A 14,009-nucleotide genomic window follows, 5' to 3' on the forward strand; every position below is an offset into this window, starting at 1 on the left:
TAACACACTCTGACCTCCACGTCTCTTCTAAGGGGCATTAAAACCGTCTTGCTAAGCAAAGGGGACCTCCACGTCTCTTCCAAGGGGCATTAAAACAGTCTTGTTAAACCACTCTGAACTCCAAGTCTCTTCCAAGGGGCAATAAAACCATCTTGTTAAACCACTCTGATCTCCACGTCTCTCCCAAATGGCATTAAAACCATCTTTTTAAACTACTCTGACCTCCATGTCTTTTCCAAGGGGCATTAAAAATGTCTTGTTAAACCACCCTGAACTCCACGTCTCATCTAAGGGGCATTAAAACCGTCTTGTTAAAAAACTCTGACCTCCACGTCTCTTCCAAGGGGCATTTAAACCGAATTGTTAAACGACTCTGAACTCCACTTCTCTTCCAAGGGGCAATAAAACCATCTTGTTAATCCACTCTGATCTCCACGTCTCTTACAAGTGGCATTAAAACCGTCTTGTTAAGCTACTGTGACCTCCACGTCTCTTCCAAGGGGCATTAAAATCATCTTGTTAAACCACTGTGACCTCCACTTCTCTCATCCAATGGGCATTAAAACCATTTGTTAAGCTACTGTGAACTCCATATTTTTTCCAAGGTGCATTAAAACCATCTTGTTAAAACACTCTGACCTCCACGTCTCTTCCAAGGGGCATAAAAACCATCTTGTTAAACCACTCTGACCTCCATGTCTCTTCCAAAGAGCATTAAAACCATCTAGTTAAACCACTCTGACCTCCATGTCTCTTCCAAGGGTCATTAAAACCGTCTTGTTAAGCTACTGGGACCTCCACTTCTCTTCCAAGGGGCATTAAAAGCGTCTTGTTAAGCTACTGTGACCTATACGTCTCTTCCAAGGAGCATTAAAACTGTGTTGTTAAGCTACTGTAAACTCCACGACTCTTCCAAGGGGCATTAAAACCGTCTTATTAAGCTATTGTGAACTCCATGTCTCTTCCAAGCGCCATTAAATTCGACTTGTTAAACAACTCTGTAGTCCAAATATCTTTCAAGGGACATTAAAAACATCCTGCTAAGCTGCTCTGAACTCCACATCTCTTCCAAGGGGCATTAAAACCATATTTTTAAACCACTCTGACCTCCACGTCTCATCCAAGAGGCATTAAAACAGTCTTGCTAAGCTACTTTGAACTCCACGTCTCTAACGAGGGGCATAAAAACCATCTTGTTAAGCTACTGTGAATTCCACGTCTCTTCCAAGGGGCATTAAAAACTATCTTGTTAAGCTCCTGTGAACTCCACATCTCTTCCAAGGGGCATTAAAACCGTATTTTTAAAACACTCTGACCTCCATGTGTCTTCCAAGTGGCATTAAAACCGTCTTGTTAAACCACTCTGACCTCCACGTCTCTTCCAAGTGGCATTAAAACCGTATTGATAAGCTACTATTACCTCGCCGTCTATACCAAGGGGCATTAAAACAGTCTTATTAAACCACTCTGACCTCCACGTCTCTTCCAAGGGGCATTAAAACCGTCTGGTTAAGCTACAGTGACCTCCACGTCTCTTCCAAGGGGAATTAAAACCGTCTTGTTAAACTACTCTGACTTCCACGTCTCTTCCAAGGGGCATTAAAACCGTCTTGTTGAACCACCCTGAGTTTCACGTCTCATCTAAAGGGAATTAAAAGAGTCTTGTTAAACCACTCTGACCGCCACGTCTCTTCCAAACGGCATTAAAACCGTATTGTTAAACCACCCTGCAATCCACGTCTCTTCCAAGGGGCAATAAAACCATCTTGCAAAACCACTCTGATCTACACGTCTCTTCCAAGTGGCATTAAAAGCGTCTTGTTAAGCTACTGTGACACACACGTGTCTTCCAAGGGGCATTAAAATCATCTTGTTAAACCACTCTGACGTCCAAGTCTCATCCAAGGGGCTTTAAAACCATCTTGTTAAGCTATTGTGAACTCCACATTTTTTCCAATGGGCATTAAAACCGTCTTGTTAAAACACTCTGACCTCCACAGCTCTTCCAAGGGGCTTTAAAACAGTCTTGTTAAACCACTCTGACCTCCACGTCTCTTCCAAGGAGCATTAAAACCGTCTTGTTAAACCACTCTAACCTCCATGTCTCTTCCAAGGGGCATTAAAACCACCTTGTTAAACCACTCTGACCTGCATGTCTCTTCCAAGGGGCATTAAAACCGTCTTGTTAATCTACTCTGACTTCCACGTCTCTACCAAGGGGCATTAAAAGCAACTTGTTAAACGACCCTGACCTCCACGTCTCAAATAAGGGTCATTAAAGCCGTCATGTTAAACCACTCTGACCTCCATGTCTCTTCCAAGGGGTATTAAAATCATCTTGTTAAACCACTCTGACCTCCACGTCTCATCCAAGGGGAATTAAGACCATCTTGTTAAGCTACTGTGAACTCCACGTCTTTTCCAAGGGGCATTAAAACCACCTTCTTAAACCACTCTGACCTCCACGTCTCTTCCAAGCGCCATTAAAACCACCTTCTTAAACCACTCTGACCTCCACGTCTCTTCCAATGGGCATTAAAATCATCTTGTTAAACCACTCTGACCTCCACTTCTGTCATCCAATGGGCATTAAAACCATCATGTTAAGCTCCTGTGAACTCCACATTTTTTCCAAGGGGCATTAAAACCGTCTTGTTAAAACACTCTGACCTCCACGTCTCTTCAAATGGGTAATAAAACCATCTTGTTTAACCACTCTGACCTCCATGTCTCTTCCAAGGGGCATTAAAACCATCTTGTTAAACCACTCTGACCTCCATGTCTCTTCCAAGGGGCATTAAAACCGTCTTGTTAAGCTACTGTGACCTCCACTTCTCTTCCAAGGGGCATTAAAAGCGTCTTGTTAAGCTACTGTGACCTATACGTCTTTTCCAAGGAGCATTAAAACTGTGTTGTTAAGCTACTGTAAACTCCACGACTCTTCCAATGGGCATTAAAACCGTCTTATTAAGCTACTGTGAATTCCATGTCTCTTCCAAGGGGCATTAAATTCGACTTGTTAAACCTCTCTATAGTCCACATATCTTTCAAGGAACATTAAAAACATCCTGCTAAACTACTCTGAACTCCACGTCTCTTCCAAGGGGCATTAAAACCATCTTTTTAAACCACTCTGACCTCCACGTCTCATCCAAGGGGCATTAAGACCAACTTGTTAAGCTACTGTGAACACCACGTCTTTTCCAAGGGGCATTAAAACCACCTTCTTAAACCACTCTGACCTCTACGTCTCTTCCAAGCGCCATTAAAACCACCTTCTTAAACCACTCTGACCTCCACGTCTCTTCCAATGGGCATTAAAATCATCTTGTTAAACCACTCTGACCTCCACTTCTCTCATCCAGTGGGCATTAAAACCATCTTGTTAAGCTACGTTGACCTCCACGTCTCTTTAAAGGGGCATTAAAACCGTCTTGTTAAGCCACCCTGACCTCCACCTCTCATCTAAGGTGCATTAAAACCGTCTTGTTAAACCACTCTGACCTCCACGTCTCTTCCAAGTGGCATTAAAACCGTATTGTTATACCACTCTGAACTCCACGTCTCTTCCAAAGGGAAATAAAACCATCTTGTTAATCCACTCTGATCTCCACGTCTCTTCCAACGGGCATTAAAACTATCTTGTTAAACCACTCTGAACTACATGTTTCTTCCAATGGACATTAAAACCATCTTGTTAAACCACTCTGACCTCCACGTCTCTTTTAAGGGGCATTAAAACCATCTTGTTAAGCTACGGTGACCTTCACGTCTCTTCCAAGGGGCATTAAAAGCGTCTTGTTAAACTACTCTGACCTCCACGTCTCTTCCAAGGGGCATTAAAACCGTCTTGTTAAACCACCCTGACCTCCACGTCTCATCTAAGGTGCATTAAAATCATCTTGTTAAACCACTCTGACCTCCACTTCTCTCATCCAATGGGCATTAAAACCATCTTGTTAAGCTACTGTGAACTCCACATTTTTTCCAAGGGGCATTAAAACCGTCTTGTTAAAACACTCTGCCCTCCACGTCTCCTCCAAGGGGCATTCAAACCGTCTTGTTAAAACACTCTGACCTCCACGTCTCTTCCAAGGGGCATTAAAACCATCTTGTTAAGCTACTGTGACCTCCACATCTCTTCGAAGTCACATTAAAATCATCTTGTTAAACCACTCTGACCTCCACGTCTCATTCAAGGGGCATTAAGAACATCTTGTTAAGCTACTGTGAACTCCACGTCTTTTTCAAGGGGCATTAAAACCATATTCTTTAACCACTTTGACCTCCAGGTCTCTTCCAAGGGGCATTCAAAACGTCTTGTTAAACCACTCTGACCTCCACGTCTCTTCCAAGGGGCATTAAAACCGTCTTATTAAACCACTCTGACCTCCACGTCTCTTCCAATGGGCATTAAAATCATCTTGTTAAACCACTCTGACCTCTATGTCTCTTCCAAGGGGCATTAAAACCATCTTGTTAAACCACTCTGACCTCCACCTCTCATCTAAGGTGCATTAAAACCGTCTTGTTAAACCACTCTGACCTCGACTTCTCTTCCAAGGGGCATTAAAAGTGTCTTGTTAAGCTACTGTGACCTATACGTCTCTTCCAAGGAGCATTAAATCTGTGTTGATAAGCTACTGTAAACTCCACGACTCTTCCAAGGGGCATTAAAACAGTCTTATTAAGCTACTGTGAACTCCATGTCTCTTCCAAGGGGCATTAAAATTGACTTGTTAAACCACTCTGTAGTCCACGTATCTTTCAAGGGACATTAAAAACATCCTGCTAAACTACTCAGAACTCCACGTCTCTTCCAAGGGGCATTAAAACCATCTTTTTAAACCACTCTGACCTCCACGTCTCTTCCAAAGGGCATTAAAACCGTCTTGTTAAGCTACTGTGAGCTCCACGTCTCTAACAAGGTGCATAAAAACCATCTTGTTAAGCTCCTGTGAACTCCACGTCTCTTCCAAGGGGATTTAAAACTGTCTTGTTAAGCTCCGGTGAACTACACATCTCTTCCAAGGGGCATTAAAACCGAATTTTTAAACCACTCTGACCTCCACGTGTCTTCGAAGTGGCATTAAAACCGTCTTGTTAAACCACTCTGAACTCCACGTCTCTTCCAAGAGGCATTAAAACTGTATTGATAAGCTCCTATTACCTCCCCGTCTATACCAAGGTGCATTAAAACCATCTTGTTAAACCACTCTGACCTGCACGTCTCTTCCAAGGGGCATTAAAACCGTCTTGTTAAGCTACAGTGACCTCCACGTCTCTTCCAAGGGGAATTAAAACCGTCTTGTTAAACTACTCTGACCTCCACGTCACTACCAAGGGGCATTAAAACGGTCTTGTTAAACCACACTGAGCTCCACGTCTCATCTAATGGGCATTAAAACCGTCTTGTTAAACCACTCTGACTCGCCACGTCTCTTCCAAAGGGCATTAAAACCGTATTGTTAAATCACTCAGAACCCCACGTCTCTTCCAAAGGGCATTAAAACCGTATTGTTAAACCACTCTGACCTCCACGTCTCTTCCAAGCGGCATTAAAACCGTATTGATAAGCTACTATTTCCTCCCCGTCTTTACCAAGGGGCATTAAAACCGTCTTGCTAAACCACTCTGACCTCCACCTCTCTTCCAAGGGGCATTAAAACCGTCTTGTTAAGCTACAGTGACCTCCACGTCTCTTCCAAGGGGAATTAAAACCGTCTTGTTAAACTACTCTGACCTCAACGTCTCTACCAAGGGGCATTAAAACTGTCTTGTTAAACCACACTGAGCTCCACGTCTCACCTAATGGTCATTAAAACCGTCTTGTTAAACCACTCTGACCACCACGTCTCTTCCAAAGTGCATTAAAACCGTATTGTTTAATCACTTTGAACGCCACGTCTCTTCCAAAGGGCATTAAACACGTATTATTAAACCACTCTGACCTCCATATCTCTTCCAAGCATCATTAAAACCGTATTGATAAGCTACTATTAACTCCCCGTCTATACCAAGGGGCATTAAAACCGTCTTGTTAAACCACTCTGACCTCCACGTCTCTTCCAAGGGGCATTAAAACCATCTGGTTAAGCTACAGTGACCTCCACGTCTCTTCCAAGGGGAATTAAAACCATCTTGTTAAACTACTCTGACCTCCACGTCACTTCCAAGGGGCATTAAAACCGTCTTGTTAAACCACCCTGAGCTCCACGTCTCATCTAAGGGGCATTAAAACCGTCTTATTAATCCACTCTGACCGCCACCTCTCTTACAAAGGGAATTAAAACCATATTGTTAAATCCACTCTGAACTCCACGTCTCTTCCAAGGGGCAATAAAACCATCTTGTTAAACCACTCTGATCTCCACGTCTCTACCAAGTGGCATTAAAACCGTCTTGTTAAGCTACTGTGATCTCCACGTCTCTTCCAAGGGGCATTAAAATCATCTTGTTAAACCACTCTGACCTCCAAGTCTCATCCAAGGGGCATTGAAACCATCTTGTTAAGCTACTGTGAACTCCAAGACTCTTCCAAGGGGCATTAAAACCGCCTTGTTAAACTATTCTGACCTCCATGTCTCTTCCAAGGGGCATTAAAACCATCTTTTTAAACCACTTTGACCTCCACGTCTTTTCCAAGGGGCATTAAAACCATCTTGTTAAGCTACTGTGAACTCCAAGACTCTTCCAAGGGGCATTAAAACCATCTTGTTAAGGTACTGTTACCTCCACGTCTCTTCCAAGGGGCATTAAAATCATCTTGTTAAACCACTCTGACCTTCACGTCTCATCCAACGGGATTTAAAACCATCTTGTTAAGCTACTGTGAACTGCACAATTTTTCCAAAGGGCATTAAAACCGTCTTGTTAAAACACTCTGACCTCCACGTCTCTTCCAAGGGGCATTAAAACCGTCTTGTTAAACCACTCTGACCTCCACTTCTCTTCCAAGGGGCATTAAAACCGTCTTGTTAAACCACTCTGACTTACATGTCTCTTCCAAGGGGCATTAAAACCATCTTGTTAAACCACTCTGACCTCCATGTCTCTTCCAAGGGGCCTTAAAATCGTCTTGTTAAACTATTCTGACTTCCACGTCTTTACCAAGGGGCATTAAAAGCAACTTGTTAAACCACACTGACATCCACCTCTCATCTAAGGGGCATTAAAACCGTCATGTTAAACCACTCTGACCTCCACGTCTCTACAAAGGGGCATTAAAACGGTCTTGTTAAACCACTCTGATCTCCATGTCCCTTCCAAGGGGCATTAAAACCATATTGTTAAGCTACTGTGACCTCCACGTCTCTTCGAAGGGGCATTAAAATCATCATGTTAAACCACTCTGACCTCCACGTCTCATCCAAGGGGCATTAAGACCATCTTGTTAAGCTACTGTGAACTCCACATCTTTTTCAAGGGGCATTAAAACCATTTTCTTAAACCATTTGACCTCCACATCTCTTTCATCGGGCATTAAAACCGTCTTGTTAAACCACTCAGACCTCCACGTGTCTCCCAATGGGCATTAAAACCATCTCGTTAACACACTCTGACCTCCACGTCTCTTCTAAGGGGCATTAAAACCGTCTTGCTAAGCAACGGGGACGTCCACGTCTCTTCCAAGGGGCATTAAAACTGTCTTGTTAAACCACTCTGAACTCCAAGTCTCTTCCAAGGGGCAATAAAACCATCTTGTTAAACCACTCTGATCTCCACGTCTCTCCCAAATGGCATTAAAACCATCTTGTTAAACTACTCTGACCTCCATGTCTTTCCAAGGGGCATTAAAAATGTCTTGTTAAACCACCCTGAACTCCATGTCTCATCTAAGGGGCATTAAAACCGTCTTGTTAAAACAATCTGACCTCCACGTCTCTTCCAAGGGGCATTTAAACCGAATTGTTAAACCACTCTGAACTCCAAGTCTCTTCCAAGGGGCAATAAAACCATCTTGTTAAACCACTCTGATCTCCACGTCTCTCCCAAATGGCAATAAAACCATCTTGTTAATCCACTCTGATCTCCACGTCTCTTACAAGTGGCATTAAAACCGTCTTGTTAAGCTACTGTGACCTCCACGTCTCTTCCAAGGGGCATTAAAATCATCTTGCTAAACCACTCTGACCTCCACTTCTCTCATCCAATGGGCATTAAAACCATTTGTTAAGCTACTGTGAACTCCATATTTTTTCCAAGGGGCATTAAAACCATCTTGTTAAAACACTCAGACCTCCACGTCTCTTCCAAGGGGCATTAAAACCATCTTATTAAACCACTCTGACCTCCATGTCTCTTCCAAGGAGCATTAAAACCATCTAGTTAAACCACTCTGACCTCCATGTCTCTTCCAAGGGTCATTAAAACCGTCTTGTTAAGCTACTGGGACCTCCACTTCTCTTCCAAGGGGCATTAAAAGCGTCTTGTTAAGCTACTGTGACCTATACGTCTCTTCCAAGGAGCATTAAAACTGTGTTGTTAAGCTACTGTAAACTCCACGACTCTTCCAAGGGGTATTAAAACCGTCTTATTAAGCTATTGTGAACTCCATGTCTCTTCCAAGCGGCATTAAATTCGACTTGTTAAACAACTTTGTAGTCCACATATCTTTCAAGGGACATTAAAAACATCCTGCTAAGCTGCTCTGAACTCCACATCTCTTCCAAGGGGCATTAAAACCATATTTTTAAACCACTCTGACCTCCACGTCTCATCCATGAGGCATTAAAACAGTCTTGCTAAGCTACTTTGAACTCCACGTCTCTAACGAGGGGCATAAAAACCATCTTGTTAAGCTACTGTGAATTCCACGTCTCTTCCAAGGGGCATTAAAAACAATTTGTTAAGCTTCTGTGACCTCCACGTCTCTTCCAAGGGGATTTCAAACTATCTTGTTAAGCTCCTGTGAACTCCACATCTCTTCCAAGGGGCATTAAAACCGTATTTTTAAAACACTCTGACCTCCATGTGTCTTCCAAGTGGCATTAAAACCGTCTTGTTAAACCACTCTGACCTCCACGTCTCTTCCAAGTGGCATTAAAACCGTATTGATAAGCTACTATTACCTCCCCGTCTATACCAAGGGGCATTAAAATAGTCTTGTTAAACCACTCTGACCTCCACGTCTCTTCCAAGAGGCATTAAAAACGTCTGGTTAAGCTACAGTGACCTCCACGTCTCTTCCAAGGGGAATTAAAACCGTCTTGTTAAACTACTCTGACTTCCACGTCTCTTCCAAGGGGCATTAAAACCGTCTTGTTGAACCACCCTGAGTTTCACGTCTCATCTAAGGGGAATTATAAGAGTCTTGTTAAACCACTCTGACCTCCACGTCTCTTCCAAAGGGCATTAAAACCGTATTGTTAAACCACTCTGCAATCCACGTCTCTTCCAAGGGGCAATAAAACCATCTTGCTAAACCTCTCTGATCTACTCGTCTCTTCCAAATGGCATTAAAAGCGTCTTGTTAAGCTACTGTGACACACACGTGTCTTCCAAGGGGCATTAAAATCATCTTGTTAAACCACTCTGACGTCCAAGTCTCATCCAAGGGGCATTAAAACCATCTTGTTAAGCTATTGTGAACTCCACATTTTTTCCAATGGGCATTAGCACCGTCTTGTTAAAACACTCTGACCTCCACAGCTCTTCCAAGGGGCATTAAAACAGTCTTGTTAAACCACTCTGACCTCCACGTCTCTTACAAGGAGCATTAAAACCGTCTTGTTAAACCACTCTAACCTCCATGTCTTTTCCAAGGGGCATTAAAACCACCTTGTTAAACCACTCTGACCTGCATGTCTCTTCCAAGTGGCATTAAAACCGTCTTGTTAACCTACTCTGACTTCCACGTCTCTACCAAGGGGCATTAAAAGCAACTTGTTAAACCACCCTGACCTCCACGTCTCAAATAAGGGTTATTAAAGACGTCATGTTAAACCACTCTGACCTCCATGTCTCTTCCAAGGGGTGTTAAAATCATCTTGTTAAACCACTCTGACCTCCACGTCTCATCCAAGGGGAATTAAGACCATCTTGTTAAGCTACTGTGAACTCCACGTCTTTTCCAAGGGGCATTAAAACCACCTTCTTAAACCACTCTGACCTCCACTTCTCTTCCAAGCGCCATTAAAACAACCTTCTTAAACCACTCTGACCTCCACGTCTCTTCCAATGGGCATTAAAATCATCTTGTTAAACCACTCTGACCTCCACTTCTCTCATCCAATGGGCATTAAAACCATCATGTTAAGCTACTGTGAACTCCACATTTTTTCCAAGGGACATTAAAACCGTCTTGTTAAAACACTCTGACCTCCACGTCTCTTCAAATGGGTAATAAAACCGTCTTGTTTAACCACTCTGACCTCCATGTCTCTTCGAAGGGGCATTAAAACCATCTTGTTAAACCACTCTGACCTCCATGTCTCTTCCAAGGGGCATTAAAACCGTCTTGTTAAGCTACTGTGACCTCCACTTCTCTTCCAAGGGGCATTAAAAGCGTCTTGTTAAGCTACTGTGACCTATACGTCTCTTCCAAGGAGCATTAAAACTGTGTTGTTAAGCTACTGTAAACTCCACGACTCCTCCAATGGGCATTAAAACCGTCTTATTAAGCTACTGTGAACTCCATGTCTCTTCCAAGGGGCATTAAATTCGACTTGTTAAACCTCTCTATAGTCCACATATCTTTCAAGGAACATTAAAAACATCCTGCTAAACTACTCTGAACTCCACGTCTCTTCCAAGGGGCATTAAAACCATCTTTTTAAACCACTCTGACGTCCAAGTCTCATCCAAGGGGCATTAAAACCGTCTTGTTAAACTACTCTGACTTCCACGTCTCTACCAAGGGGCATTAAAAGCAACATGTTAAACCACCCTGACCTCCACGTCTCAAATAAGGGTCATTAAAGCTGTCATGTTAAACCACCCTGACCTCCATGTCTCTTCCAAGGGGTATTAAAATCATCTTGTTAAACCACTCTGACCTCCACGTCTCATCCAAGGGGCATTAAGACCAACTTGTTAAGCTACTGTGAACACCACGTCTTTTCCAAGGGGCATTAAATCCACCTTCTTAAACCACTCTGACCTCCACGTCTCTTCCAAGCGCCATTAAAACCACCTTCTTAAACCACTCTGACCTCCACGTCTCTTCCAATGGGCATTAAAATCATCTTGATAAACCACTCTGACCTCCACTTCTCTCATCCAATGGGCATTAAAACCATCTTGTTAAGCTACTGTGAACTCCACATTTTTTCCAAGGGGCATTAAAACCGTCTTGTTAAAACACTCTGACCTCCACGTCTCTTCAAATGGGTAATAAAGCCGTCTTGTTTAACCACTCTGACCTCCATGTCTCTTCCAAGGGGCATTAAAACCATCTTGTTAAACCACTCTGACCTCCATGTCTCTTCCAAGGGGCATTAAAACGGTCTTGTTAAGCTACTGTGACCTCCACTTTTCTTCCAAGGGGCATTAAAAGCGTCTTGTTAAGCTACTGTGACCTATACGTCTCTTCCAAGTAGCATTAAAACTGTGTTGTTAAGCTACTGTAAACTCCACGACAATTCCAATGGGCATTAAAACCGTCTTATTAAGCTACTGTGAACTCCATGTCTCTTCCAAGGGGCATTAAATTCGACTTGTTAAACCTCTCTATAGTCCACATATCTTTCAAGGAACATTAAAAACATCCTGCTAAACTACTCTGAACTCCACGTCTCTTCCAAGGGGCATTAAAACCATCTTTTTAAACCACTCTGACGTCCAAGTCTCATCCAAGGGGCATTAAAACCGTCTTGTTAAACTACTCTGACTTCCACGTCTCTACCAAGGGGCATTAAAAGCAACTTGTTAAACCACCCTGACCTCCACGTCTCAAATAAGGGTCATTAAAGCCGTCATGTTAAACCACTCTGACCTCCATGTCTCTTCCAAGGGGTATTAAAATCATCTTGTTAAACCACTCTGACCTCCACGTCTCATCCAAGGGGCATTAAGACCATCTTCTTAAGCTACTGTGAACTCCACGTCTTTTCCAAGGGGCATTAAAACCACCTTCTTAAACCACTCTGACCTCCACGTTTCTTCCAAGCGCTATTAAAACCACCTTCTTAAACCACTCTGACCTCCACGTCTCTTCCAATGGGCATTAAAATCATCTTGTTAAACCACTCTGACCTCCACTTCTCTCATCCAATGGGCATTAAAACCATATTGTTAAGCTACTGTGAACTCCACATTTTTTCCAAGGGGCATTAAAACCGTCTTGTTTAAACACTCTGACCTCCACGTCTCTTCAAATGGGTAATAAAACCGTCTTGTTTAACCACTCTGACCTCCATGTCTCTTCCAAGGGGCATTAAAACCATCTTGTTAAACCATTCTGACCTCCATGTCTCTTCCAAGGGGCATTAAAACGGTCTTGTTAAGCTACTGTGACCTCCACTTCTCTTCCAAGGGGCATTAAAAGCGTCTTGTTAAGGTACTGTGACCTATACGTCTCTTCCAAGGAGCATTAAAACTGTGTTGTTAAGCTACTGTAAACTCCACGACTCTTCCAATGGGCATTGAAACCGTCTTATTAAGCTACTGTGAACTCCATGTCTCTTCCAAGGGGCATTAAATTCGACTTGTTAAACCTCTGTATAGTCCACATATCTTTCAAGGAACATTAAAAACATCCTGCTAAACTACTCTGAACTCCACGTCTCTTCCAAGGGGCATTAAAACCATGTTTTTAAACCACTCTGACGTCCAAGTCTCATCCAAGGGGCATTAAAACCATCTTGTTAAACTATTGTGAACTCCACATTTTTTCCAATGGGCATTAAAATCGTCTTGCTAAAACACTCTGACCTCCACAGCTCTTCCAAGGGGCTTTAAAACAGTCTTGTTAAACCACTCTGACCTCCACGTCTCTTCCAAATAGCATTAAAACCGTATTGTTAAACCACTCTAACCTCCATGTCTCTTCCAAGGGGCATTAAAACCACCTTGTTAAACCACTCTGACCTCCATGTCTTTTCCAAGGGGCATTAAAACCGTCTTGTTAAACTACTCTGACTTCCACGTCTCTACCAAGGGGCATTAAAAGAAACTTGTTAAACCACCCTGACCTCCACGTCTCAACTAAGGGTCATTAAAGCCGTCATGTTAAACAATTCTGACCTCCATGTCTCTTAAAAGGGGTATTAAAATAATCTTGTTAAACCACTCTGAACTCCACGTCTCATCCAAGGGGCATTAAGACCATCTTGTTAAGCTACTGTGAACTCCACATCTTTTCCAAGGGGCATTAAAAAAACCTTCTTAAACCACTCTGACCTCCACGTCTCTTCCAAGCGCCATTAAAGCCACATTCTTAAACCACTTTGACCTCCATGTCTCTTCCAAGGGGCTTTAAAATCGTCTTGTTAAACTACTCTGCCCTCCACTTCTCTCATCCAATGAGCATTAAAATCATCTTGTTAAGCTATTGTGAACTCCACATTTTTTCCAAGGGGCATTAAAACCGTCTTGTTAAAACACTCTGACCTCCACTTCTCTACCAATGGGCATTAAAACCATCTTGTTTAACCACTCTGACCTCCATGTCTCTTCCAAGGGGCATTAAAACCATCTTGTTAAACCACTCTGACCTCCATGTCTCTTCCAAGGGGCATTAAAACCGTCTTGTTAAGCTACTGTGACCTCCACTTCTCTTCCAAGGGGCATTAAAAGTGTCTTGTTAAGCTACTGTGACCTCCACTTCTCTTCCAAGGGGCATTAAAAGCATCTTGTTAAGCTATTGTGACCTATATGTCTCTTCCAAGGAGCATTAAAACTGTGTTGTTAAGCTACTGTAAACTCCACGACTCCTCCAAGGGGCATTAAAACCATCTTATTAAGCTACTGTGAACTCCATGTCTCTTCCAAGTGGCATTAAATTCTACTTGTTAAACCTCTCTGTAGTCCAAATATCTTTCAAGGAACATTAAAAACATCCTGCTAAA

Source organism: Phyllobates terribilis, unplaced genomic scaffold (genome assembly GCF_046119375.1).
Source record: "Phyllobates terribilis strain yellow unplaced genomic scaffold, ASM4611937v1 Scaffold_2__4_contigs__length_985480577, whole genome shotgun sequence".
In the NCBI taxonomy this organism is placed as follows: domain Eukaryota; kingdom Metazoa; phylum Chordata; class Amphibia; order Anura; family Dendrobatidae; genus Phyllobates; species Phyllobates terribilis.